Source organism: Prosopis cineraria, unplaced genomic scaffold (genome assembly GCF_029017545.1).
Source record: "Prosopis cineraria cultivar Desert tree isolate PC_DT_omini unplaced genomic scaffold, ASM2901754v1 PC6, whole genome shotgun sequence".
NCBI lineage: Eukaryota > Viridiplantae > Streptophyta > Magnoliopsida > Fabales > Fabaceae > Prosopis > Prosopis cineraria.
This window is the reverse complement of record NW_026555337.1, coordinates 4456169-4462465: the sequence shown is the minus strand read 5'-3', so window position 1 is coordinate 4462465 and position 6297 is coordinate 4456169.

Below are 6297 nucleotides of genomic sequence, written 5' to 3'. Positions count from 1 at the left end.
CTTTTACATTTAAAATCACATAAAAATATTCAAGACACTTTGTTTTTTGAATTCAAAAAGAAATTTTTTTTTTTATGAAAATAGTTGAATAGCAATATTATATGGAATGGCGCTATTGCTCATAAGCTAATTGCTGAGAGAAGTGAGTGAAAAATAGAGGGGATACTTAACTCAAAATGGCGCCTCACATTTGTGGGTCTCCCATTTTATTATATATTAATTATTAAGTTAATTTTATTCAATATGAGACTTAACTTCCGACATTGACTCAAATCCACTCACATTTATACTTCTCAACAATTACCACTTTGCATTAATTAGTTTAATCCTTGTTTGGTACAAATCATTGAGTTTTAAAGGAATGAGAAACAAGGGATGGGGTAGAGGGCAAGGGAGAGAGAAGGGACGAGAGAAAGGAGATGATAGAGGGCAATTTGATTTAAAAATAATTAATTTCAAGATTGATTTTTCTATATCAAGACACAGTGGTAGTATTGAATAATTCCATGTAGATGGGATTGGAATTAAATTTCCTACTACCATATACCAAACATAAAAAACTGGTACTAACCAATCCTAATCCTACTTACTCAATTCTTCATACCAAACAAGAGATTTGGATCCTCTCAAAAGCTGTTCCCTCAGTGTCCCTCAGGCGGTGGGAAATTCTAGCCCTACAATTTATGTTTAATATCTCATATTTTATCACATCATCTTATATTAAAATAATTTAATTTAAAAAATAATTATTTCACAATTTATTTTGCTACTTTAGATTCATATTTTATGCTAATGAGTCAAAACTTATTCTAAAAAATTACTCTGCAAATTTTTTTAAATAGGCTTTTATTAAATAAGTTAAGTTAGAGTTTGAATAAAATAGACGATAGATCCCTACAGTTAGTCTAAATAATCCTAAAAGCTTGTAAGAACTTAGGCTATGTTGGTACATAGCATTAAGGGCTTAGGTCTAGGACTGGCATTGGGAATGGCCCAATTTAGTATGTTTGGTATAAGGCATTGATTCTCACTTGGGTTTAAGCAAACCTACTTAGGAAGGATTACTTAAACCCACCTCCCTTTTAGTATTGAGAAACCAGTCCTAGGATTGAAGAATTATTGGACAAAACTATCCTTGTTCAAAGTAATTTCAGACAAAATTGCCCTTCTAAATTTTGTCCAGATCTCCATTACTGTGCATCACAAAAAACTCAATCTTCATCGTTGGTGATGACCTTACTCCATCAATCTCCATCATTCCATCATTCTACATCATTGACAAAGTCCCCAGTTTGTCAATCTTCTTCGATCTCCATCATTCATTTAACATCCAAGAGATTCTACCACACAGCAGTAACAATAACAAAAGCATGATTAAAAATTAGAAGAGCAGCAAGGAGAAGAAGAGGGGGAGGAGGAAGCAGAAGAGGGAGCAAGGGCATTTGATTTGACAGGTTGAAGAGGAAGAAGATGACGATGAGAAGTGGTGAAAGAGAGTGGCGAAGAGTAGAGGCAGAGGTAAGGGGAGACGATGGTGAGGAGCAGTGAAGGAGAGTGGCCAAAAACCAAAGGCAGAGGCAAGATAAGAAACGGTAAAGAAGATGAAAACTTGGGTTAGATGAGGGTTGGGTTATAATTTTTTATTTTTATTATTTTAAAGGGTATCATTGTCTTTTGCTAGTTTATGTTTAATTATAAAATAAAATAAAAATAAGTATTCTCTGCGAATATTATTCCATACCAAACATAATTTTAAAGCCTCATTCTTGTTTTCACTCTCAGTACCAATCTCAATTCCAATCCCTCTAAATTGAGGTATGTGTATCAAATAAGGCTTTATAGTCTAGCTTATTTAAACTTTGACTTGACTTATTTAACACATATCTGTTTTTTTAAAAAAATTGCAGAGTAGTTTTACAGAATAATTTTTTTAAAATTATTATTTTTTAAAATTAAATTATTTTAATTTGATATAATCTGGTAAAATATGAGACATCAGACATAAATTGTAAAGCCAACATTTCTTGCCGCCTAGGTACACTAAGAGAACGGCTTCTGAGAGGGTCCAAATCCACCAAACAAGACCTTACAGAGTTTTGTGGTGGGCTGGTGCCCAATCTAATTTGCAGAACGTTTAATTAGGAGTTTAGCTTAAATCATTAGGTTTTAAGAATTTTAAATACAAAAGCAGTACGTGATAGTTAAATTAGGATACGAGTCATTCGTTTTGGGCACCGTGTGTGATTAAACTAGTTTGGAGATAATTATAACTAACGAGACAATGCTAATTTCTTTGACTAAGACCAGTTGGTAAACTGGATTTCCCCTTGAGACCTCCCGATTAAGAAAATTATCATTAACGAGGAAACTCTACACAGAACATGATTAAAATTCGTAATTATCAGCAGAACTGTGTGGCTTTCATGTTTCAGAGAAAGAAATAACTAAATCGAGAACAAAAGTCAGCAGAAGCACCTCTGCTTTGCAATATACTTTGTTGAACACTAAATTCCAAATAAAAATGAAAGAGAAGCCACAGCCGCCGGGAAAAGGTTCATTTGATGCAAAAGTTAAGGGGAAAAAAAATAAAAGGGAGATATTCTCTGCAAAAGTGCTGCTTTATATTAAAAAGACCTTTACTTATTTAATTTTATTACAACACACAAATATTATAGACACTCACACGTGTACGTATATTATTCTCACCAGTGACAAGATTTTTGGCCATTAATAACACAGTGATCGGAAGATCCGTTACGGCGATGAAAAGATAGATAGTGGGGAGAATGCCAGAATATGTTTTTAACTATCCAGTTTATTTCTCCCTTCCTTTGCATTTACATCAAATTGAGATGATGGATACTTTAGAAATAGAATAAACTCACGTACTATAACAAACGTATTTGCGAGTGTTTATTCATATATTTGTTGATTAAATTATGATATATGCATGAAAGAATACTTTCAAGTACCAATAATGTGTTGCTGATGACGCAAAAGAATTATATATCTGTTTTGAATTTTCTTTTGATTGATCTCTTTTCCGCTGTCATCTTTTCAGGATTACGGGATCAATCTATTTGATAGGTGAACCAGGGAATTAAACTCTAAGCTAGTCCATTTCAAAAAAGTTTTTAAAATCAATCAAAAACCAATAAAATAGATCTAGAGACGGATATTTATAACAGCGTGTAAAAAAAAAAAAAGTTTTCTAGATTCATCATGGGAAATGTTGTATATAAATTCAAAACATGTCAATATAATTTCAATATGTATCTTATTACAGCCAGAACAATGAATCTTAAACTAACGTTAATATATTTTATAATATTACATGTGGAGTTTAAAAACAAAGTGGCATTCGAATTAATTTCATTCAAAATAGTATTGTATGCTTGAAAGAATCTACTGTGAGTTGAGAGCCGCCACCCCTCGTAGCAAATGAAAGAATGCTACGTGGAGGTATGGTGGCGGTTGGATTTTGGACACACATGGTGAGGCCGAGCTCGGGTTATCGCTTTATCTGAGTCGTGGTCCAAGCCATGTTGAGCCTGATCGTTAGCCAGACAGCACCAGCGGTGGCTATAGGTTCGTGTTTTCAATCACGGGTGTGAACCGCCGCTAGAGCTATTGCCAGCCAGCCTAGCAGAATTTTGGTTTATTCTCACGGCTAATATCAACTAACCCCAAACTGACACGTACGCAAAAGGATCACCATCTTCACTTTTTCCTCTCATCTGCTCACTCTGTTTTTTTTTTTTTTTTTTTTTCTATTGCAAGGCCACCACAAAGTCATAGAGACTGAAAAGAATTAAGTAAGATCATTAGATTTCAAGTGTCTGTATTCAAGATTATGTACCTGATGAACAAGCTAATCGTCACAATTATTTGTTTATCAATAAACATGATTTAAAATTACAATTCAATCTTTAATAATATAATCTTTTATTCTTGTAACACACAACATTCTAATACATATAATAATATAGTCCGTCGCTATCTTAGGTCGAGGGGTGAAGTTAGGACCTTAATATAAGGAAAATTTTTTAATCTTTTCAAAATTCACCAAATCTCTTTCTTTTTTTTCTTTTGTTTTTATTTTTTCATTCAACTTTCAGTCGTAGACTTGCAAATAAAGTGAGTCAGTGAAAGACATTCAACAAGTTTACTCTTAATTATTGAATCTTCATTCTTTGTTATCTTTTTTTTATTTGTATTTTCAGAATGAGGATGATGCGAGTTTAATTTAATTAAATTAGTTTTTTTCTATTTCTTGAAGGATTAATAAATAATATTAATGTTTAGCTATAATAAAATTATGAGCTAATATTTATTAGGCTAAATTAAAAAATTAAATTTTATATTTGAGTTAAATGTAAGACTGAAATGAATTTAAAATTTAAAATATTAAAATAAAAAAGTATAAAGTACCAAAAAAAAGAGAGAGCAAACTGCAAAATATAAAAACATATACCTCCATACATGTTATTTTTTTAAGTGAGGGGGCATACTGATGAGAGATAGGTTAATTATATTTCAGAGATGGATACACACACTCCACAGAGGCATGCAAGTCGCACGATCGAAGTGCAGAATTCCACGTGAGAGGATTACACTGTGAGATTATAGCCTTTCAATTCAATGACTCTTATCCTCCCAGACTGTCTCTCATCAACTGTTTTCCCTTTAATTTATTCTCTTCACCGCCCTCCTTTCTTTTTCTTGTCTCTGCTTCCGAGCCCAGAATTAATTCCTTCTATATTTAGCTTTAATGTTTGTCTCCATCACTTTCTTTCTTTTACAGTGCCAATTACGAATTAATCCCCCCCTAATAACAATGAATTAGCTGGCATAAGAAATCCTCTCATTAACATATGCTATATTATCTTATTTAAAGCTTCCTTCAAATAACTTTTCGCCACTTCTTTTTTTAATTGGTATTTAATTTATGCTCTCGTTCAAATTCAACTTACACTATAGTTTATTCAAAGTTTTTGTGTGCGGTTTTGTAGTTATTATTCGATGATCTCATACTTATGCTACCTGCTGTTGGCTTAGCATAAAGAATTTGAGAATGGGATGGAGTGGAGGTTAATGAGATTTAACGTCCCTTAGATTAGAGCTGGAAAATAAGCGGAGTGACTGTGAGGAATTTCATGAACACGAAGACTGTGAAATCATGTGTGTAGAGATTATATAATATGAATATGTCACCCAATAGTCCAACATGCAAGCATGTGCAATGATACGCAAAAATCCCACTCGTTCACAAGAGATCAGAGATAGAGAGATGGAGTTTTTGGTAAGTATCACGGGAAACACCATAATTATGCTGCCATGGATGTAGGGGATTGATTTACTTGCGGCAGTTTTGCATTTCCCATATGCTATAGCTGTAATCTTTAATCTTTATATATATATATATATATATATATTCAAAAAGTGGCCGACATTTCGAATAAGACCACCCCTTTGCATTGCCTTTATTTCATTGTCACCCACATAAATATATGTTTTATTATGTAGCTAGCTACTATCAGAAGTACTCTCTCTATTTTTATTTATAAAAAAAATATAACTTTTAATTTATTTTTTAAATAAATAAAATTATATTTTTCAATAAGCATTTATTACAAACTCCTAAATTACTTGTCATAATTGTATTATTTATAGTTATAAGAAATAATTAATGAAAGCTTGATTAACAAAACTAATAAAGAGTATTTTAACCAAATTCTTTTATTTTCACACATAATTAATATAATTAATTAATTTTTTAAACTATGTAATACAATGTTTTTCTCCTCCAAATAAAAACGTGGGGAGTAGTATGTGAAATTAAATTACCACTTCATCTGTTCATTATTACTGGCCACTTTTTCTGAATTAAAATTCTAAATGAATTATTTATTTTTAAAATAAAATACTCTTTTCATATTTATTCTTTGTTAATGGGTACCTCAATTAGAAAATTTTATCAATTACCCTCCTTAATAAAAAGTATTTTTAAAAAATCTTATTAATTGCACGTTAAAGATACTCAAAATACATTATATTTTTAATATGATATCTAAAAAGTATCTTATAGTATTAAATAGGGAGGTAGTATATTACTCCCTCAACCTTAGTTATTTTGTAAGATTTTCTTTTGGAGTGATTTGATATTTCATATATAACATATTTTGAGAGTCATTCTAAAATTATTTCCTATTTCACTCACTAGATATCTTTCTTTCCCCCTGTTAAATGAATGATGTTTTTATTTTTTTGAGAAATGGAGTCCAAACTATATCTAAT